The sequence below is a fragment of the Mesocricetus auratus genome, unplaced genomic scaffold (assembly GCF_017639785.1).
Source record: "Mesocricetus auratus isolate SY011 unplaced genomic scaffold, BCM_Maur_2.0 Super-Scaffold_100008, whole genome shotgun sequence".
In the NCBI taxonomy this organism is placed as follows: domain Eukaryota; kingdom Metazoa; phylum Chordata; class Mammalia; order Rodentia; family Cricetidae; genus Mesocricetus; species Mesocricetus auratus.
In genome coordinates this window covers 12,358,751-12,383,783 of record NW_024429192.1, presented here as the reverse complement: position 1 = coordinate 12,383,783, position 25,033 = coordinate 12,358,751, and positions in this window count along the sequence as shown.

The following is a 25,033-nucleotide window of genomic DNA, read 5'->3' as shown; positions in this document are numbered from 1 at the left end:
CATCTACTCCTCAGAGAGGGTTAGGCCTTCCATGGGGGAATCATCAAAATCTATCACATCATATTGGACAGGACGAAGGTCCTCCCCCTGTATCTAGGCTGAGTAAGGTATTCCTCCATAGGGAACGGACTCCAAAAAGCCAGTTCATGCACTAGTGATAAACACTGGTTCCACTGACAGAGGCAGCATAGACTGGCCAAGCCTTCCAAATGACACCCACATTCAGGGAGCCTACTTCAGTCTTAGGCAAGTCCCCCAGCTCTCAGTCTGGAGTCCCTGAGCTCCCACTTGCTAGAGCTGTTTCTGTGAGTTTCCCCAACATGGTCCTAACCCCTTTGCTCATCACTCCTCCTCTCTACAATGGACTCCAGGAATTGGGCTCAGTGCTTAGGTGTGAATCTCTGTTACTGCTTCCATCAGCTACTTGATGAACAAGAGAGGAGGGAAGAAGGAAAAGGGGGAGGAGACCATGAGGGATCAGGGAAGTCAAGCTGGGGGAAGGGCAGAGAAGGAGAGCAAGGAAAGAGATACCTTGATAGAGGAAACCATTATGAGGTTAACAAGAAATCTGGCAATAGGGAAATTCCCAGGAATTCACAAGGATAACTCCAGCTAAGAATCAAAGCAATAGTTGAGAGGCTACCTTAAAAGCCTTTCCCATATAATGAGATTGAAGTTGTTTTTTGGTTTTTGTGTGGATTTTGGTTTTTTGTTGTTGTTGTTGTTGTTTTCCATATTTACAGAGAACAAAAATAAAGACAGAGAAAAATGTGTTTAGGTTCCATTTAGTAATAAAATCTACTCTTAACAAAGTATTAGTAAAATACAATAATAAAAGACACACAATTTGCCATTCAGTACATGTTCTATAAGCATGCCTGTCACATATCTAGCATTTTGGATATTGTTTTGCCACTATTCTGAAGAATAAGAAATAACAGGAAAAAAGGCATGAAATTTTTAAGCTCCAATGAGATTGCCTGTTTGCAGGCTTTACAAGAGAGTAACCTGCATGTATGACTCTATTGCTCCTAGGGGTCCATTGAATGTTCTGCCATTGTGTGAGGACTTGAATGACAGTAAAATAAATGACCTGTGATCCCATGGAAGTTGAGTAATTTAGCAAGTCTGTCTGCATTGTACAATTTTTGAAGAAAAGTTTTTCTCCTTTTAATTTAGATTATTTTTATGGAGAAAAACCACATTAATCTGTTGATTTTGACCCAATCGAGTTCTGAAAATGTGTTCACATTTCAAGTTCATTTCAGTTACTAATTAACCTTTTATTCCTGGCTTGCTGTGAGAGTTGGCACTGTAACAGCAGGAAGGAGTCTATAACTTATAAATACTTAATGGAGGAATGATAGCCAGTTTTCACAGTTACTTTACCATAGCCAAGAGAACGAGCTATGTAATATTTAATAGTCACTGTACTGAAAGTGATTCCTGAAACAAACCTTTCACCTCAGTTTCTATCAATTGTGGGATTAAATAAGAAAAAAATCCATTTTGATCAAAATCTGAAACAAGTTGTTATTCAAAAATACCAAAAGTTCTATAGTTATTAAGGGAAACAGAAAATCCTTGTTTAAGTCAAGTAAAAGTCTCTTCTAATTCATGCCAATTGCAAGAAATGAATATGTTAGTTGAAGAGCCTTATTCTCTATAGAACAGTACTCATTACTGTCTAGAACCTTCTATGGTCACCTACATCCATACTGATAAGCATCAAGGAAATCTGCATTACCATATTGATTAAAGATTAATAGAATCTTTTCTCAGAGTTCAGCAATTAGAAGTGACATCTTATTTCTCCCCTAAAAGAATTCTGAGCCCCAAAGAAAAAATGCAGAGTAGAAGGTCATGTGGCACTTCCCAACAAAGAGGAGACGTTTCCAAGTCCACTGCATTATACACATACCTCGGTACTTGAAGAAAGAGAAATAATTCTTCTGGGCTTAGATCTAGTTGGAATCGCAGGTGCATAGACTCCTTAGCAAGTATTCTGTATATGAATGCAAAACCTTAAACTGTCCTTTGAGTTTGTATATGAGATTTTAGAAATTAAGAAGTTGTATACCTCACCAACTTTTCCTCCCTAAAATCACAGGTTAGAAATAAATATCCCATCACCTCACTATCCTACATTCTCAAAACTGTAACTCCCTTTAAGTCCCAACACTTTTCCTGCCAATTCAATCATTCCAGCCTACAGGAACAGCAAAGGACACTAGATATAACATACATTAAATGCATGTCCGATGCCATCTAAGGCTCAAGTGTATTTTTGAAAGAGCCTTAGCCTTTCTTGAAAGCATTTTCCACTTTTCTTCTCAATATCACAAGTGCTCAAAACCCCATAAAGAATAAATTTATAAAACTAAGAGAGTGTATTTCAAAGTCAGGGTATTTTATAATTCAGTCAATAAAACTTACTCTTTAACTTTCATTCTCTGATGTTTAGATACCTCAGTGTTTAAGATGGTTAATGAACTCATATTTTTACAAGTCATGCACATTTTCTGAACAGGGCATGAACAAGCCTTTACTTCCCCTATAGAAGATAGCTCTGAGCCCACAAGAGGGTCTAGCAAACTTGACTTTCTGTCTAAACATCACTAAAGATCAATTACAATTTTTCTGGATTTAATAACACTTCCAAATATCCTGCTTCCATGATAATTTCTCGATTGTCCTGCACTTACCTTGAAACACAACTCGGTTTGCAGGAGCTTAAAACTAGAGACCCAAGCTGGTAGTTGGTGGCACATGCCTTTAATCCCAGCACTTGGAAGACAGAGGCAGGCAAATCTCTGTGAGTTTGAGGCCAGCCTGGTGTACAGAACGAGTTCCAGGAAAGCCTCCAAAACAATACAAAGAAACTCTGTCTCAGAAAAAAAACTAGAGACCCTCCCTATTTCACTGGGATTTAGAGAAGAGTTTTCATCTTATTTTCATCCATACAAGATGATACAATTGTTATATTTGATAGATAATAAGTACTTGCTTAGTAGAAGCTCAAAAATTACCACAATTTTCCGATTCCATTATAGTGGTATTTTCTTGGAATACTAATCTATTTTTAACACTTCCACTTAAAGTCTCAATGAGTTTGAGCCGGAGAGTTGACTAAGTAGGCAAAGTGATGACTGCCGTATCAAGAGGACCTGCATTTGGTCCCAGAACCTCTAGCAAAAAGCAGCTGCCTACACCCATAACCCAGGTACTTAGGAAGACAGAGAAAAGGAGGTTTGAAATCTTACAGCAATGAAATATAAAATCAGTTTCAACTCAGGAGCCCATTTTCAACATTCAAGAGAAAATTGTATGGGAAAAGTAAATAACTTTTCCAATCCCATGCAGACACAACAGAGAATATCTCCATCTATACAGAGGGGATTTTGGAATGTTGTTATTACACGGCTGTTGAAATAACAAAACTATAGAATATTAACTCTCCTATAGTACGTTATTAACATTTACAACTATGTATTATGTGAAGTCATTTTGCAATGTTGATTGTTTTTTAGGACCTTAGGGTTTGTAATCCAGCTTAGCATAGTCTATCATTTAAAAACTGAAGAAGCTGAACCACGGCCTTGAACCTGCACTGCCTACTTATCTAGTCTCTTATAAGCTGTACAAAATGACTAACTGCCAGATCCATTCAGAGAACACACAGCATGGTCCTTTAGCAGCAGACGTTTTCACAATCAGTTCAACCCAAGGAGGAAGGGCCCATCAGTCAATCCGCCAGACAGTTAATCAAAACACACACTGAAAGGTCTATCAAGTCAGGTTCTGAAAGGAATTTAACTTTGATTACTTGAACACTAAGAATGCCTAGGATTTAGGAGTTGGATTTCGTCCAAACAGAAGATGAAGCTACTTCTTTTTCTGTGAAATAGATGTCCTGTGTTATTCAAAATGGGGTCAGCCAATCGGTCGACTCTCTGAAAACCAATTCATTCTAAATGTTTACAAATAACTCTACTAAGAGAGAGAGAGGCAACAGTGCAGTAACAGTGTTCATTTTTTTCATTTTAAATTTCTAACAAAACATGTTACATCTAGAAAGACAAGAGCTTTAAATGACTACAAACTGCTAAGGAGCAATTATTCTTCATGAAGAATTACAATGAACTGAAATTGTACCAGCCAGATTGACTTCTTTAAGAGATTGTGACAGAAAAATATGTTTTTACCTGAAACTTGAAACTTTTGTGATTCTTTTCACAAGTAGTCATTAAAGCTTGACTATAAAGTGTGCAGTTTCCTCCCACACTTCTCCAACTTTTTCTCCTACAAATATAAACATATATATTCTTTTAGAATGGAATTTTTTATTTTCAATTTGTAGTACCTAAAGATACCTCAAATCTAAGGAAATACCCTACATCTGCAAAATAACTAAGTAGCTCAGAATGATCAACTCAATAGGCATTTTCAGCTGTGAAAAACTTAAAAGTCAGAAATAAGGATTATATTGTGTCCTGAAGAATAATAGATCTGGCACAAGAGCTACAACCATCTCTAAACAATTCAATTCTACTTAAAAAAATTTTAACTTAGAAGCAGCATCATACTCATTCTAATGGGGAAAATCTGACATTGTTTCTCCTAAAATCTGGATTAAGAAAAGGAAGTATTTATCCACCAATGAAATATGTATATGAATATCTTAAATTTTAACTGGAGCAGTTACTCAAGAGAAACTGAAGAAATACAAATAATAAGAGAGAGAAAGGCTATTTTTGCTTAATAACAGAGAGAGAGTCTAAAAGGTCCACCAAAGGACTGATAGAATTGATAAACAATAATTAAGCTGCACATTATGAAATAGATATTCAAAACTCAAGCACATTTTATACACAAGTAAACAAACTTGAATAGAAAAAAGTCATTATAGCAATTCCATTTGAAATTGTTACAAAAATAAAATAAAATACCAAGGTAATTAGTTAAATTTATTTGCTGCCATAGTTTTTATTTTGATTGCATTTTAGTCACAATAATAATACTTATAAAGCACTGATAAAATCAAAGTCACAAAACAAATGTCCCCCAAGTTCATATACTAGCATAATTAGTGTTTTTTTTAATATTCTACTCTATCTAAAGTAATTAGAATATTTGGTGCAAACTCTATCAAGAAACACAATGTTAGTTTAAAAAGAACTTGAAACCCCATTCTTGAAATTAAGTGGAAGATTTTGATAAACACAAAGGCCTCAAATAGCCAAATCGATCTTGAGCTATTTAGGCAAAAACATCACAGTATATGATCTCAAGATATACCATAAAGAGATTATAATTTTAAAAAATCAAACATACAATGACACTAGAGAGGGCCAATGGAACAGAATAGAATACCCAGAATTCAGTTCATGTTCAATCGACTGATAATTAGCAACTGTGCCAAGAATAGACATTAAGGACAGTACACCCTCTTCAACAAAAGGTTTTGGAGGAACTGGGTTTGTGTACATATGGGGAAGACTCAAAACAGTAAAAAATTATTAGGAGAAAGAAATGCTAATCTCCTGGCTTGCTGCTGCACCTGTATGCATATCCTGAAATACCGCACCAAACTCACCAATATGTGCAATTAATAATAATACATACAATAATCCATAAAAGTTAATATCCCTAATTCAAAACTTAATTTCAGTAATCTAAGATGCATTCTAATAAATTTCTAAGACTTAAAAAACTATCCTTGGTGTGTTACTATAAAACAAAGTAATGTATCAGATTGGCTATATGAGAGTAAATCTTCCCAGCTCACATCCCTCCTGAGAACAATTGAGTTGTTTCCAAATATAACTGACGAACTTAAACATACTATCCTGTCATAGTGAAACTGAATATATTAAAAGTAATGTTAGGGATAAAGCTGAGAAAATGAGAACAGGAGGGGTCAGAAGTAACAGGGCCAGAAGTTGAATACATGATAGGTAGGCTGACCAGAAAAGAAGGGTCAGAGCCCCGGGGAAAAGAACAAAGCTAACCTTAGCAGGCTCCAGCTGGCCCCCATAAGGCAGCAACACCCCACAGCTAAGGAACATATGCAAGGCACTGTTACCTTTCCACTTATCCTTACATATAATGTCTCTAATTGTGAAAGACTGAATTGTGGGTAGCAATGCCGCTAAGCCAAGAAGGTGACCATCACAGACCACAAACCCATAAGCAGGGATTCGAATATGAGGTGACCAATAAAAGTCACAGCTGCCTCTGGTCACCTGTGTCTCCTGATGGTCAGAATGTCATCTGTGATTAAGCATCTTTGAAGCTTGTCTTAGTAAGGGTTTCTACTGCTATGGAGAGATACCATGACCTTGGCAATTCTTATAAAGGCAAACATTTAATTGGAGCTTGTTTACAATGTCATAGGTTTAGTCCATTATCTTCCTAGAAGTGTAGAAGCAGACATGGTGCTGAAGAAATTACTGGGTGTTCTACACCTTGATTCTCAGACAACAGGAATTGTATACCGCATTGGGCGTAGTTAGAGCATATAAGACCTCAAAGTCTGCCCCCACAGTGACACACTTTCTCCAACAATGCCACACATACTCCAACAAGCCCACACCACCTAATAATGTCACTGCCTATGGCCAAGTATTCAAACACATGAATCTAGGGGGGCGGGGCACACCTATTCAAACCACTACAATACTTCAGTAAGACTATACCCACTATGGCAAACAAACACAAGGCATCAAAGCATTTATCCACATATGTATGAGCACCACCAAAGGGCCTGCATCCTCTAACACTGATGATATCACTTTGCAGTGTGGTTTTGACACTCTCCTTTTATGGCGATTACAGGAGAAAATGTCGTAAAAGAAAGATCCAGTCCACTGTGTTTTTGGAACATAAATAGGCCATCTGACCTCATGAATATGTCACCAATCTCATAAATATTTATAAAAGCTTTAAAATCTACAACACAGAATCCACCATACTGCTCCTGCCTTAGGACAGCCCACTTCAATCTCTTCTTGGAGTGCTCACTTTGCTTAACTTTCCTTCTGCTGATTTGCTAGATGAATTTCTATGCAAGCTTTCACTATCGTTTGAATGAATCCGTTCCTTCAAGAAAACAGGATCCAAGAGACTCTCTATCTTGTATAAAAACAAATATTGTATTCACCATAAAGGTGTTATCAATATTAGTATCATCTCATTTTGTAAAAACATATCTCTCTTCTGGGTGGACATAATACTTGGCCTTTCCTTCAGATCCACATACATTCAATAGATTTCATACTATTCTTGGTGTCCAGGAAACACACACAAAAAAGTATCTGTAGACTACCAAAAGGAACCGAAAAGGGGAAAAATAATCTTTTAGATTTCAGATCATTTTGAGTAGAAACTATACACATACTGTTAACTGACTGCTTTTTGACTACTAAAAAGTAAGCGTCAAAGGTGTGTGAGACATCGTTCACTGGTAAATTCTTGTCTAAAACACTAAGACCCTGGGTCCCGCTCTCAGAACTGAACACTAAGGAAAAGTGTATGCACATGTGGAGACCAGAGGACAACCTTAGGTGTCAATCTCAGGGATAGCCATTCAACTCCTTTAAGAGAGGTTCTTTCTCATTGTCCTATTAGGCAAGACTAGCTGCCCACCAAGCCCTGGGAATTATTCCACCCCTGCCACTGATCTTGCCTTAAGAGCAGCAGGGTTACAGATCTGTAATACTGCTCAGCTCTAAGTAGACTATTGAATTTACTGTGTAAACTCAGGTCATCATACTTACACAGCAAGTGCATTACCTACACTACCTACCCCATCCTGCGTTTTGCATGACTTTGTGGGATTGAATTAGATCCTCATACTTCTCATAATTCAAGGACTGTATAGACTTCTCTAACTCCCCAATCTTAGTGTTTTGTTTCTAAGCATTCTGTACACATCAGTAACCAATGAAAATGGTCACATAGCAACAAGCTAGTATGATGTGCACCTACCCTACCGACAATACCAGTAACTTAAATGACTATGATTTTCCCAAATTATCGCCACTAACAAATGGTGGAATCAAGGCTAATTCCTCAAATTTTTCTATATCGAATTCAATGTTTTCTCATAATATCATGCTACTTGCACTAAATAAAATATTTTTCCAACTACTCAAGAAGACCATCTACAAGATGCCCCAGTTGCATGCTATTAACTCCAGAATGCTTATATGAAAAGAAGTAGCATAGGTTCCTCAGCATCTAGTTGTGTATTGTTTATTTTAGAATGTTAGTTATGATGATGATGATGATGAACATTCATAACTTCTACCATGTTTTGTGTAAGGAAATGAAGTCATGATCCAGGCTATAAAATTACCATAATTAATAAATATTATTTTTCCCTGTTACTAGTTTTTTTGGGTTTTTTGAGACAGAGTTTCTCTGTGTAACAGCCCTGGTTGTCCTGGAACTAGCTCTGTGGACCAGGCTGACCTCAAACTCACAAAGATCTGCCTGTCTCTGCATCCCGAGTGCTGGGATTAAAGGTGTGTGTCACCACCACACAGCAAAATGTTAATTTAGGTCTGTTATATAAGAAAAAACAAATCTCCAATATTTTAATGATGTTGTGTAATACTACAACATTGAAGGAAGGAATTAAACATTTAGGAAACTGAATGAATGTGACTAGTAACTACGCAGGTTAACACAAGTCAGAGAATATAAACATGGGCATATGAAGGCCAAAAGGATGTCAGTATCTACTACCCAACAGCAGGAATGAAGTCCATTCTGTAAGACAAAGACGGTGTGGCCATATTCATCTAGACCTCTGGGAGGCATCTACTCTCTTACAGGCAGAAATATCCCTTAAAGAAGTGCCTAAATTCAATAATTTCTTTGACTGAATCTTATGACTGTGTACACACTGATAAAAATATCATTATTCTTTGGGTGCCCATCCCACAATGAGGGATGCTCTCTCAGCCTGGACTCTTGGAGGAGGGCCTAGGTTCTGTCCTGGATGAAATGACAGACTCTAGAGATCCCTCATGGAGGGCCTCACCCTCCCTGGGGATCAGAGTGGGGACTGAGATGGGAGATGAAGGACCTAGTGGGGAGGGTTGGGGGAGGAGGGGAGGGAGAGGGAGCTGGAATTGACATGTAAAGCAAGCTTGTCTCTAATTTAACTTAAAAAATGAAAAAAAAAATCATCATCAGTTAAAAGTAAATTGAAAACTTTTAATTATACTATATTCCAAGAGAATGTACCTTAAACGTACTTACCACAAATATGTATGTCAACAGATGATCATTTGTATTATTTTTACAATTTGATCATTAATTAATTAATGCATGCCTGGAAACATTATATTGTGCACATTGTGCGTATTTACTTACAATTATTACCTGTCAATTAAAATTTTGCTAACTTTTATAAAAGCTGTAGATACAAAACTAACCTTCCAGCAACCATCTACTATCTTGCTACTAAGATAAGCCAAGTATTAATGCCATTGAAAGTTTTGTTTCAGAGGTAGAAGCCCAAGTTTCTTTGCCTGGCCTCACCATTTACAAGCTGTGAAATCCTGGTGCTTAAATTCTGCATATCTGGTGAGTGGGTGGAGAAAATGTACATTTACATAATGGAGTATTATTACTCAGCAGAAAAAAACAATGGAATCTTAAAATTCGCAGGTAAATGGATGGCACTGGAGGAAGCCATCCTGAGAGTGAGGTAACCCAGTCACAAAAAGACAAACATGGTATGTACTCACTCATATATGGTTTCTAGAGACTCTGGGAAACAGGAAAGAACCTAAAAGATATGCATATATGCATAGTACCCAAGAGAAGAGGATTGAGACAAGATCCTATGAATGGATGGGGAACACGGTGAGGAGTAAGGGGGAGTGGGAGCTGGGAAGAAGAGAGGGGGAGAAGAGAAAGACAGAGTAGGTCATGGGGGAACAGGAAGTTGAGTGGGTGGGGGCAGAATAGGGGGAAGAGGGAATCATAGGTTAGAAGACGGATCAGGCACCAGAGTGACCTCCAGTGATCTAAAGGGATAACACCAATTGGCAAGCTAATAGTGGAGAGACCACCTCGAATGCCCATTCCTGATAGTGAACTAGATGTCTATAACCATCTGGGAGCCTTCATCCAGTGGCTGATGGAAACAGAGGCAAACACACAGTTAAACACTGAACTGAACCCAAGGAACCCAGTGGCAGAGAGAGAGGAGTGATGAGCAAGTGATTGGCAAAGAATGGGCTGGCAAAACCAGCAGAGACAGCTGATCTGAACAGGGGAGAGCTCTTTGACCCCAGACTGACAGCGGGGAGGCTAACATGGGACTGATCTGGACCCCCCCAAATGTGAGTGTCAGTGAGAAGGCCTGGGCAACCTAAGGGGCCTTGAGCAGTGGATCAGTGTCTATCCCTGGAATACAAACAGTCATTGTGTGCCCAATGCACACAGAGGGATGCTCTCTCAGCCTGGATTCTTAGGGGAATGCCTAGACCCTACCCGGAGTGAAATGACAGACTCTAGATATGAAGGAATTGGCAATAGGGTGGGAGGCTGGGGGGGAGTGCAGCAGGAGGGGAGGGAGAGGGAACTGGGATTGACATGTAAAACAAGCTATTTAAAATTAAAATAAAAATGATAAAAAAGAAGACCTCATGAGATACTCATGTAATAAACTTTAGTAAGAGCGCAAAAAAACAAAAAAAATTCTGCATATCTGAAAAAAAAAACATGGAACTCTTAATAGCCACCATCACATATGAATAATAAACACATTAAACCAAGCTGTATGCTTCAAAAAGCCAAATGTCTGCACTTGGCAACAATCAAGAACCATTGTATGAATAATAATGTAGCTTCTACAGCTTTCCTTCTATCTCCCGTTTTGGACCAAAGCACAGAAATTTGATTCAGCATCACAATGGCATCCTCAGAGGAACTTGGGACTTGTTAAAAGCCAACAACCGTTAGACTATTCGTTATCCTACTCAAAAGAATGGCAGATTATCAAGGTACTGACCCATCTCACCCTCCTGCCTGTTCCCAGTGTTACCTAATATACTAACAAACACACATCTATACAGACACACAGACCTACTTCCATCCATCCTTTTCAATTCAAATCCCAATGTGAGTCTACTCTCTTCCCTAACAAGCACCCCTACTTTTCCGGACTAATCTCCATTTTTTTTTACTGTTCCCTATGTCATCTGGAAGTTCCACATAATAATGAATACGTTAACCTTTATCTCTCATGTTTCCCTAAATATTCTCTTTCCTGCATTCTGAAATGACACCTTCACACACATTTTTCATGTTCCATCTTCCTATAAGCCTTTTTCTTCCAACACATCACAAAACTGCTAATCTCCCTACACTAAGCACTCTCTCCAATCTGCTTGCTAATTTTATAGCATCACGTTTTCCAAAAGTTGATTATATTCAGCCTCAACTTAGTTGCCTTCAGATACATTTCCTTTGATTTGTTTCTTCTTTCAATATTATTCTAAGCTTTCTCTTCAGCACAAACTATAAGATTCCATGTGTTTGAATATGTGTGGATAGTATAGTTATGCTTCGTGTGTGTGTGTGTGTGTGTGTGTGTGTGTGTGTGTGAACTCATGTCTGGATACATGGCAACTAGTATTTTAAAGAAAAACGTATGTTTTAGTGAATAGACAAATCAGTTGATAAAAGCAGATCCCTCCCAATCTTCATAGGATATGTCACATCATTCGTCTTCTTAAATTTGAGTCTTGCTTAGACTCAAAAGATGAATAAAATCTGTGATAGATTTTTCAGGCCTATGTCTGTTACTAGTGAGTCTGAATAAACAAATCTGGAACTTAACCTACAACAGTAAATAATCCTTTGATACATTTTACTAAAAGCACAGTATGAAGAATAAAAACTAATGTGCATGGTCACTTATTGATAGAGTACATTTCTCTAATAGAAATACAGTTATAAACAAATAATGATAACTCATTGTTAAGAAACTGTTGATCTTCGTAGTGGCTCCCACTTCAGTTTTAATGGAAAGGTTCATGTCTTTAATGGAAAATCTTTAAAAGCACATTGTTCATATGAAGATTATCAGAAATTCAATTTTAAGGAAGAAAAAGCTTACCTAAACTATCCTTTTGTCCAAAAACTAGTAATTATCAAATCATCGTAAAAATATCCATTATAAAATGTGATGAGATCATTAATAACCTAATCTTTTGGTTTAAATAAAAGGAAAAAAACAAAATACCCATAATTAGTCTCACATGAACAACAGACAACTCTCATAACAAGATTCTTCTTCTTATCTTCTATTTGTTCTATAAAACTGACCACAGATTATTAATTCCATCACAATGAAACCTATAACTATAATGTAAAAGGTGAACATTGTATTTATAGAAGGAAGTGCTATAATTGTATTTTAAATATACATCCTGTGACGGTGATGATAAGCAGTAGAATGTTTTGGGGGAGGAACTCTTTGCCACACCCCTGAATGAAATAGTGGGATCCAGGCCCCTTCTTTTTAGGGGGGCCAGGAGCTAGGGTTGTGTCAGAGAAGAGGTGTTTTGTTTTGCAGATTTTTATTCTCTGACAGCTTCATACATATGTAATATATGTTCTTTTCCACCCCCATACATCCTTCTGTCTTCTGTTGAAATTCTTTTCAACAATCCTTCTACCATTTTGATGTTTCTTTTTAACCTACTGGGTTTAAGATTGTTTACAGGAGTGTGGGTACAAGGACATGGGTAACTTGCCAGGGACTACACCACTGAAGAAAAACCCTTCAGCTTTTAAATTATTTCCATTAAGAACATGAAACTTTCCATTAAAACTGAAGCAGGGGCCAATACTAAGCAAGAGTCTCTTAGCAATGCATTGCTACTGTTTGTTTTTAACTGCCTTGCCATTGGAGAAATGCACCTTCCTCCGTACCCACTAGCTACCACACAGACCCAACTGAGGGATATGATTTCACAAGCTTGCTTCCAAGACGAAATATTAATAGTCCCAATGTTGTGCAGCTCCTGTTTTCCTGTTTATGCAGGTACCCACAGGTCCGGTGAGTCCCTGATTGCAGTTGCTATCTCTTGTCCAGAAGAAACTGTTTGCAGTATTCCTTTCCAGCCTGTGGCTCTCACAGCCTTCCTACACTCTTCTGTGATGTTGCAGAGCTGTGGGAGCAGCGGTGACATAGGAGCCCTGTTCAGAGCATCGCAAACCATCTTCATTCTGTTTTAGTTGTTCTGTTTTGTTTCCTGCTACAATGAGGTCAACAGGCTCCTTCTAGCATGAACTGACAGCATCATGCACTGTACCCCCATGAGCCTTGAGAGACCATGTACTCACACTCTGAAATCACAAGCAAAAAACGAAACAAAACAAAAAAAAAGTTATTTCTTTGAAGCTGTGTATCTACCGTCTTTCAACAAAATAAGGCAAAGGGTTCTTTTGTTTTTGTTGCTTTTCCAGTTTTCTATCAACTTGTCACTTATGTATTCTTAGAAATTATCCCTTCCTCTCTATAATCTGGAGATTCCAGTTGACATAAGACTGTATGTGTTGATTTAATGCATAGTGGAACTCAACTCCTGAGTACATAGCTGCAGAAATCTACTTTGCTTTTAAAGCTATTCAGCTTCAGAGAATGGCATCTTCCACAAGAAAAGGAGATCTACTAGGTGGTAAGATGGGTGCTAATCAAGAAAGATGTGTTGATATCAATCTTAAAAACAAATGAGTAATAATAGAGGAGAGAAGGATGAAAGATACCATAATAGAGGGAGCCATTATAAGTTGGAGAAGAGATCTGGCACTAGCGAGATCTTCACAGATCTACAAGAATGACATCAACTGGCATTAAGGCTAACTTAAATGCCCTCCCCTGATAATGAGATTGATGACTACCTTACATGCCATCCTAGAATCGTCACCCAGTGGCTGACAGAAGCAGAGGCAGACACCCACAGCTAAAAACATAATTGAACTCCTGGAACCCAGAGCATTGATGAGCAAAGGAATCAAGATCAGGCTGATGAAACCCACAGAGGCAGCTGACGTAACCAAGGGGGAACACATGGACCCCAGACTGGTGACTGAGAGGCCAGCATGGGACTGATCCAGACACTCCCCTCCCCTAACCTGGATTCAGAGAAGAGGCCTCAGCAATCTATGGGACCTTGGAGAGTAGAGCAGTATTTATTCCTGGCATACAAATAGACTCTGGGAGCCCTTTCCACATGGAGGGATGCTCTCTCAGCCTGGACATATGGGGGAGGAACTAGGCCCTACCTGGGATGGGGAGAGAGAGAGAGAGACCACAGACCCACACACTAGACAGATACAAGTAAAACTATAAAATCTTTTTTAAAAATGCATTTTTCCTACAACACTAACATTAACAGCTGTTCCTTTGCGTTAGTTTACCAATATATAAGACATCCATTTGATGGTACATTTGGAAACTTTATGTTTTTATGCATACACTTACAAATATTCTATATTAAATTCACATATTCCATTAGACTGAACAAAAAAACAATAATATTTCAAGAAGGAAGTTAATCTGTCTTTCTTCTATAACTCTTCAGTCACATTTGGGATGTTGAGTGAGAATTCCTGTAAGGAAGCTGTCTCCAAAATCTTCAATGACTATGGACAATTTGGAATGTTGCTCATCTGTGCCCTAATTACAGTTTCTTTGGGATTGTTTTTATCCTCCTAAAGATCCTATCTGTGTCCGATTCTATAAGAGCTAACGAAGTGAATAGCAGATAATAACCTAAAGAATGTATAAACTTAACAAAACCTTATTCTCTACTAGTGGAGGGTCAAAGATAGCATCCATCCATCCATCTGAAGGTTCAACTATTTTTTTTTTGGTTTTTCGAGACAGGGTTTCTCTGTATTATTTTGGAGGCTGTCCTAGGACTCACTCCGTAGACCAGACTGGCTGCGAACTCACAGAGATCCGCCTGCCTCTGCTCCTGAGTACATGGATTAAAGGCGTGCGCCACCAACACCTGGCTAACAATGTATTTTTAAATGCCTTGATTTTCTACTTTTCTTTATCATAGTACCATTAAAAAACCCTCCATGAAGCTACTTTTCCATTAAAACATTGTGTTTGGGTAGTCCTAATTATATGTCCCCAGATCATGGTAAGAATAAACTATCTCTTTTATTCCCTTCATTTGAGGTGACAGCTTTTGCTTTTGATGACAAGACATAGAGCTTTGTACTTCATCAAATTATGTAATGAAATATTTTCATTTAAAGAACAGAAATACAATGCTTGATTATTTGTATTAAATTGTTATCTGTAAAGTAGTGATCTTACAAAAATAATGTCTAACATTCTACAGAGAATATACTGAAACTATCAAATTCTATCCTAGTCACAAAGTAGATGAAAATTCTACTTTTTCTGCTATATAGTGTAAGCTGGCTTGGAACTTCTATCCAGCTCTAGCTAGGCTTCTACTTATAGCAATTCTCCTGTCTCAGCCTTCCAAGTGCTGGGATTACTGACATATACCAACGTATCCAGCAAAATCCTATTTATAAAGAGAATTGTGTTAAATCTTCACCTATCTGTAAATCTTCACCATTCTAGTCTTGTTATGACATTTCTGTACTTCCTATAAAAATCCTTATGTTATTTTCAGCAGTGGCCTCACTAAAATCATGAAGGGGAATTAAACACCCATATGCTTATTTCTAATTTGTCTCTTTTCTTTAAGAACTGTCAGTCATCACAGGCATGACAAATGGTTTGGATGCCACCTAAAGGGGCATTGTGTTCTTTGCTTACTAAAGCACCAACCTTTAGTACACATAAATAAAAATTAAAAAAAGAAAAAAAGGAAACTGTTCTCCTTGGCCCCTGGAATTATCTGTACTCAGTAAATAACCATTCATTGCCTATGTGCTCGTTCTGACAACCTCAGATAATATTCAAAAGGCAAATCCGGTTCCTAGTTTTTTTCTTTTTGGACTGCATAAAACTTGCTCAACTTTTACTCCATTTGACTTGCAAAGTGCATCAAAGTGAAAATACTGCAATGAGATTTAACAAGCTAATGGTAGATTAATGCATTCTCTCTTTTATTAGACAAATTTGCAATGCTGTGGAACACTGAGCACTCTGGGATAGCACTAGCCACTTCATATGCAGATGAGGGCTTTATTGAGATTTTTCCTAACCCTGTGCCTTAATATGTGAAATAAGCAGGTTTATTTTAGAATTGGTGACCTGTGTACATGTAAAATACTCATAAAATACCAGTTCTATCCCTGTAGTCCTGTAATGCCAGGTTTTCCTACTAAAAAAGATGATTATTGTCAAGGATGAAAAACTAAAAGAACTAAATGCTCATTCTGAATTCCAATTAAAATGTCACTGCTTTCAATTAGTGCTCCAGATGAAAAGTGACTATGCAATCCCTGAGCATACAAGAGATTAGGGTTTTCTTGTCATAATTAATGGATAAACAATTTCATGGCTCGTAGTATTTCCCATTCAACCATATTAACACTAGTCATGATAAAAGATATATATCAGTGTACAGTATTTTAAAAGTTGAATCTAGATCCAGACCCAGTTCTGGATGGGAGGAAATGTGGGAAAGAACAGGAAGGAGTAGAGGGTGAGGTAACCCTAATTAGGATATATTATATGAGAGAAAAATATCTATTTTCAACTAAAGAAAAAATTTAAAGTTAGATTGGTGGAACAAAAGCTATCACTGGAGATGAAAAGACAGCTCAACAGTTAAAAGCGCCTGATGTTCTCGCAGAGGACACTGCTTAAGTTCCTAGATTCCACGCTGGATAACTCACACCATCTGTTACTCCAGCTCCTCGGTACTTCTTCAAGCTTCCTCTGGTCCCCACACAGCATACTTACACAGGCACATACATATGAATCAAATTAAAAGAAGATCTATTACAACGTAAGTCACTTTCAATCTTTAGTTACTTGTATTTTATAGATCAGTTGCTATAACCATCTTGTGTGGGGAGAATCAGGTTGAAATTAAAATTCTAAGTTGCTATAGACACACAACAACATTTTCTACATGTTGATACATGTTTTCTTCCTAAGTGAATTCGAACATACTGAATATGTAATAGCAAGTATGCTGTAAGTACCATTTTTCTTTTTTAAAAATTAGAATAATAGACCACTGAGTCTTCCATCCCAGAGTCAGGAGCCAAGGTACCCTAGCCTCCTGCTCCACCCATGAGACTAGGTAAACCAGGGCCCATTTCTGGGCCACCTGCCTGTGCTTGAGGACTGCCACAGCAGCCTCCATCCCGGTGGCAGGAGGCAAGGCACCCCAGCAGCCTAGTCTCCTGCTCTACCCTCAGACTAGGCTGGCTGCCTGTGCTTGGGGTCTGCCACTTAGGCATCTATCACAGTGGCATCTATCACAAGGCACGCTAGTCTCCTGCACCACCCATGGGGCCAGGTAAACCAGGGCCCATTTCCAGGCCACCAACCTGTGCTTGGGGACTGCCACAGCACGGTGGCTTCCATCCCTGCATCAAGAGCCAAGGCACCCCAGCACCCTAGTCTCCTGCTCTACCCACTTTACTAAGACTATCAGGGCCTGTCTCCAGGCTGGATTCCTGTGCCTGGGGTCTAACACTTGGGTTCCTATCCATCCCTGTGGGATCTAAAGTACCCCAGCATGCAAGTCCAGAGAACTATAGACCAATTTCTCTCATGAACATTGATGCGAAAATACTCAATAAAATACTTGCAAACCGGATTCAAGAACACATCAGAAAAATCATCCACCATGATCAAGTAGCCTTCATTCCAGGAATGCAGGGATGGTTCAACATTAGAAAATCTATCAATGTAATCCACCATATTAACAATCTGCGAAAGAAAAACCACATGATCATCTCACTAGATGCTGAAAAAGCCTTTGACAAAATCCAGCACCCCTTCATGATAAAGGTCCTAGAGAGATCAGGGATAACAGGAACGTACCTGAATATAATAAAAGCAATATACAGTAAACCAACAGCTAACATCAAACTAAATGGAGAGAAACTCAAAGCAATTCCTCTAAAATCAGGAACAAGACAAGGCTGTCCACTCTCTCCATATCTCTTCAATATTGTACTTGAAGTTCTAGCTACAGCAATAAGACAACAAAAGGAGATAAAGGGGATACAAATAGGAAAAGAAGAAGTCAAACTTTCACTATTTGCAGATGATATGATAGTTTACATAAGTGACCCAAAAACTCCACAAGGTTACTCCTAGAGCTGATAAACACCTTCAGCAATGTGGCAGGATACAAGGTAAACTCAAAAAAAATCAGTGGCCCTATTATATACAGAAGATGAAGTGACTGAGAAAGAAATCAGAGAAACATCACCTTTTACAATAGCCAAAAACAGCATCAAATATCTGGGGATAATGTTAACCAAGGAAGTGAAGGACCTGTATATCAAGAACTTTGTTTCTTTGAAGAAAGAAATCAAAGAAGATACCAGAAAATGGAAAGATCTCCCATGCTCTTGGATTGGTAGGATCAACATAATAAAAATGGCAATCTTGCCAAAAGCAGTCTACAGATTCAATGCAATCCCTATCAAAATTCCATCACAATTCTTCAAGGACCTGGAAAGAACATTAATCAATTTTATATGGAAAAACAAAAGGCCCAGGATAGCCAAAACATCCCTATACAATAGAGGAACTTCAGGAGGCATCACCATACCTGACTTCAAGCTCTATTATAGAGCTATAGTCCTGAAAACAGCTTGGTATTGGCACAAAAATAGGCAGGTAGACCAATGGAACCGAATCGAAAGCCCTAATTTTAACCCACACACCTATGAACACCTGATTTTTGACAAAGAGGCTAAAACTGTACAGTGGAAAAAAGAAAGCATTTTCAACAAATGGTGCTGGCATAACTGGGTAGTGGTATGCAGAAGACTGCAGATAGATCCATGTTTATCGCCTTGTACAAAACTTAAGTCCAAATGGATCAAAGATCTCAACATACATCCAGCCACACTGAAACTTTTAGAAGAGAAAGTGGGAGATACTCTTCAACGAGTTGGTACAGGAGACCACTTCCTAAACATAACACCAGTGGCACAGGCACTGAGATCGACAATTAACAAATGGGACCTTCTGAAACTAAAAAGCTTCTGTAAGGCAAAGGACACAGTCAAAAAGACAAAAAGGCAGGCCACAGAATGGGAAAAGATATTCACTAACCCTACATATGACAGAGGGCTAATCTCCAAAATTTACAAAGAACTCAAGAAACAAGTCTCCAAAACACCAAAGGATCCACTTGAAAGGTGGGGTACAGAGCTAAATAGAGAATTCTCAGTAGAGGAGGCTAAAATGGCCAAGAGACACTTAAGAAAGTGCTCAACATCCTTAGCCATCAGGGAAATGCAAATAAAAACAACTCTGAGATACCATCTTACTCCTGTCAGAATGGCTAGAATCAAAAACACCGAAGACAATTTATGCTGGAGAGGATGTGGAGAGAGAGGAACACTCCTCCACTGCTGGTGGGAATGCCGACTCATACAGCCTCTTTGGAAATCAGTATGGAGATTCCTCAGGAAAATGGGAATTAATCTACCACTAGACCCAGCAATTCCACTCTTGGGCATTTATCCAAATGAGGCAGGTTCATACAACAAGGGCATCTGCTCCACTATGTTCATAGCAGCATTGTTTGTAATAGCCAGAACCTGGAAGCAACCTAGATGCCCCTCAACTGAAGAGTGGATAGAGAAAATGTGGTACATTTACACAATGGAGTATTACTCAGCAGAAAAAAACAATGGAATCTTGAAATTCGCAGAGAAATGGATAGCACTGGAAGAAACCATCCTGAGTGAGGTAACCCAGTCGCAAAAAGACAAACATGGTATGTACTCACTCATATATGGATTTTAGATATGGATCAGGATAGTGCCAGTCTGCACTTCCACAGATAGAGAGTCTGGGAAACAGGAAAGAACCTAAAAGACATGCATATATGCATAGTACCCAAGAGAAGAGGATGGAGACAAGATCCTCTGAATGGATGGGGAACACGGCGAGGGGTGGGGGGGGAGTGGGACCTGGGAAGAATAGAGGGGGTAAAGAGGAAGGGAGTTGGTCATGGGGGAGCAGGAAGTTGAGGGGGGGTAGAATAGGGGGATGAGGGAATCATAGGATGGAAGACAGATCAGGCACCAGAGTGACCTCGAGTGATCTAAAGGTATAACATCAATTGGCAAGCTAAGCAATAGTGGAGGGACCACCTCGAATGCCCATTCCTGATAATGAACTTGATGTCTATAACCATCCGGGAGCCTTCATCCTGTGACTGATGGAAGCAGAGGCAAACACACAACTAATCACTGAACTGAACCCAAGGAACCCAGTGACAGAGAGGAGTGATGAGCAAATTGGCAAAGAATGGGCTGGCAAAACCAGCAGAGACAGGTGATCTGAACAGGGGAGTGCTCTTGGATCCCAGACTGACAGTGGGGAGGCCAGCATGGGACTGATCTGGACCCCCCAAATGTGAGTGTCAGTGAGAAGGCCTGGGCAACCCATGGGGCCCTGAGCTGTGGATCAGTGTCTATCCCTGGTATACAAACTGTCTTCATGTGCCTATAGCACAAAGAGAGATGCTCTCTCAGCCTGGACTCTTAGGGGAGTGCCTTGACCCTACCAAGAGTAAAATGACAGACTCTAGATATCCCCTATGTGGAAGGATTTGGGGGGGTGGGAGGGAGGGGGGAAGGGGAGTGCGGGAAGAGGGGAGGGAGAGGGAACTGGGATTGACATGTAAAACAAGCTATTTAAAATTAAAATAAAAAATGATAAAAAAAGACATGCCAATGAAGGTGCAAAAAGCTTACAAAACACAAAATAGAGTGGACAGAAAAAAAATCCCCTCGACACATAATAATCAAGACCCCAAACATACAGAATGTACAGAATAAAGAAAGAATATTAAGAGCAGCTAGGGGAAAAGGCCAAGGAACATATAAAGGCAAAGCTATCAGAATTACACCTGACTTCTCCATGGAAACTCTGAAAGCCAGAAGGTCCTAGATAGATATTCTACCAACATTAAGAGACCACGGATGCCAACCAATAATACTACATACAACAAAGCTTTCAACTAATATAGATGGAAAAAAACAGGATATTTCATGACAAAACCAGATTTAAACAATACATATCCCACTAACCCAGACCTACAGAAAATTCTGGAAGGAAAACTCCAACTCAAGGAAGTTAATTACAACCAGAGAAACATAGGCAATAAATAATCCCACTTTGCCAACAAGCAAAAAGAAAACTGGTGGAAATCCACATACAATACCACTAACAAGAAACATTCTACAACAAATGAGAATGAGCTATCAATGGTCATTAATTTCCTTCAATATTATGGTCTTAACTTGACCATAAAAGATACAGGCTAACAGAGTGGATTCAAAGACAGAATCTATCCTTCTGCTGCATATAAGAAACACACCTCAGCTTCAAAGACAGATGACACTTCAGAGTTAAGGGTTGGGAAATGGACCCAAGAAACAAGAAGGGTAGCAATCCTAATATCTAACAAATTAGACTTTAAAATCAATCAAAAGAGATAAAGGAGGTCACTTCATACTCACCACAGAAGAAATCCACCAAGAAGTAGTCTCAATTCTGAACATCTATGCCCCAAACACAAACCCATCCATGTTCGTAAAAGAAACATTACTAAAACTCAAAGCATATATAAGATCCCACACACTTGTAGTGGGAGACTTCAACACCCCACTCTCACCACTAGATAGGATCACCAAACAGAAACTTAACAAGGATACTAAGCATCTAATAGCAGTTATGACCCAATTGGGTTTAACAGACATCTATATAACACTCTATCCAAACACAAAAGAATATACCTTCTTCTCAGCGCCCCATGGAACCTTCTGAAAAATCGACCACATACTTGGCAACATAACAAACATCAACAAGTACAAAAATATTGTAAGAACTCCATGTATGTTATCAGACCACCATGCTTTAAACAAATCACAGAAACCCTGCAAACTCATGGAAATTGAATAATGCACAATTGCACCATTCCTGGGTCAAAGAAAAAATAAAAAAATAAAAGACTTCCCAGAATTCAATGAGAATGAAGATACAACATACCCAAACTTATGGGACACTTTGAAAGCAGTGCTAAAAGGAAAATTCATAGCACTAAGTACCCACATGAAGAAATTGGAAAATAGTCACACTAGAGAATTAATAGCACAACTGAAAGCTGTCAAAGAAAGGAAGTAAACTCACACCAGAGGAGCAGATGCCAGAAAATAATTAAATTGAGGGCTGAAATCAATAAAGTAGAAATTACAAAAATGTTATAAAGAATAAATATAACAAAGAGTTGGTTCTTTGAGAAAATCAACAAGATAGACAAAACTTTATCCAAACTTACCAAACGGCAGAGTATGAACATGCAAATTAAGAAAATCAGAATGAAAAGTGAGACATAATGGACAGTGAAGAAATCCAGAGAATCATCAGGTCATATTTTTGAAAAGCTACACTCCACAAAATTTGAAAATTTAAAGGAAATGGACAATTTTCTGGATAGATATCATTTATCAAAATTAAATCAAGAACAGATAAGCAATTTAAATAAACCTATAAAATGTAAGGAAATAGAAGCAGTCAAACTCTCCCAACCAAAAACAGCTCAGGGCCAAATGGGTTCAGTGCAGAATTTTACCAGAAATTCAAAGAACAGGTTATAGCAATTCTCTTCAAAGTATTCCATGCACTAGAAGCAGAAGGGTTTTTGCCTGTAACTGTAATAATAAATGGCACACTTGTTGAGGGTATAGATAACTTTATTGTAGAAATTACTTAAAGAGAAAAGATTGTCCAGAGCAATAGAAGTACAAGTAACAAATCCAGAATCTAGGCAACTTCTTATAGAATCTTTGGCATAAGAGAATGCAAATCCACAATGCAAGCAGTTACTTTGGCCATTAAAATCACGATCAGCGCCCTTGGAGGAATGGGTCCTATATACAGCTAACCTTGTATATAAAAGTCAGGATACAGGAGCTTGGATAGGTGAAGCAATTTCTACAGGTTTGAAGTGGCACCAGGATGCCAAATGCCATAAACATGATGATATAAAGACTTGTGTAGGGGAGGCTATCTCCAAAATTTCAACAGACATAAAAATGCTAAGTGCTTTAACTGTGGTAGAATAGGACATCTGAGTAGGAACTGTAGACGAAGAATTCCTAGAAATAATGCTTCTATTAGGAATACTTCAGACAGAAGGCCTCAGCCTCCTGGTCTCTGCAGGAGGTGTGGAAAGGACAAACATTAGACCAAAGAATGCTGGTCGACCACAGACAGACAAAGTAAACCTTTACAACCGGTAAACAGGTCCAGGGGCTTCTTGGAGGCCCCAAGATCCAAGGTGGTCTGATCTTTCACAGTATCAGTGGAGGACAGTCTCTCCCAAGACAATTAGAAGATCCACCACTGCCCATTGTAAATAATACGGCACTGGATAATACATTAGCTACAGAGGATGAATCAATTATAACAAGAGGAAATACAAATGTATAATTTGGCAAACTTCTATATAATATCACAGACCTACGTTACCAGCTAAAGTAAATAATACAGTGATTACTGGCATTTTAGACACTGGATATGAAGCCACTGTCATAAATCAGAAGTCTTGGTCCTCAAGAAGGGCTCTAAAAGAGGTAAACGTTCAATTCTTAGGGATTGGAACCCTATCTCAAGTTAAACAAAGCACTAGATGGATTGATTTTCTGGGCCAGAAGGACAGAGAGGAAGATTGAAACCATATGTTGCAGATATTGCTATAAATCTCTGGGGTCGTGATCTATTACAGCAATGGAATACGCAGATTAACATTCCTCCTGTATCAGATATGAATCATAGACAAGCTCTTGGTGATAGAAAGAATATTGTAAGGCATTACGGAAAACAGATGCCAAATATACAGGCTGTACAGAAACAGGATGCTAGTGTCAAACCAACAGAGCAACCAAAAGCTCTACCCTTTAAATGGCTAACAGATGAACCTGTCTGGGTAGGTCAGTGGCCTATGACATCTGAGAAGTTAGAGCTTTGAAGAAGTTAGTTCAGGAACAGCTAGATGCTGGACATATTGAGGAATCAACTAGTGCATGGAATTCACCTGTTCTTGTTATCAAGAAGAAGTCAGGGAAATGGAGAATGGTTACTGATATTAGAGCCCTCAACAAGGTAATTCCACCTATGGGCTCTCTACAACCTGGGATGCCACTACCTTCTAATACCTAAGGACTGGCCAATTATAGCTATAGATTTAAAAGATTGCATCTTTACAATACCATCACAAGAAAAATACAGAGAAAATTTTGCCTTCACAATACCTACCTATAGTAATTCCCATCTGGTATGGAAATTTCAGTGGAAGGTTTTGCCACAAGGTATGCTAAATAGCCCAACTTTATGTCAGTATTTTGTGCATAAAACTCAGGAAATAATTCATAAACAATTGCCACAATTGTTAATATATCATTATATGGATGACATATTATTGTCTGATTCAAATAAATGTACTTTGTAAAAGATATTTGAATCAGTAAAGAAAACTTTGCCTCACTGGGTATTACAAATTGCCCCAGAAAAAAAACGAAGAGGAGATTCTATTAAATATTTAGGTTATAAAATAGTCTCACAGAAAATTAGACCACAGAAAGAATAAATCAGAAGAGATTGGTACCAGAGTCTTAATGATCATCAGAAACTATTAGGAGAAATCTCTCAATTGCAGACAATTATTGGAGTAGAAGGGCATGATTTAAAACACCTGAAAACAGCCTTAAAAGGAGACAAAAACCTAAATATCCCATGAGTACTGTCAGCTGAGGCTAAAAAGGAATTAGATTGGTAGAAAAGAGAATATTAGAA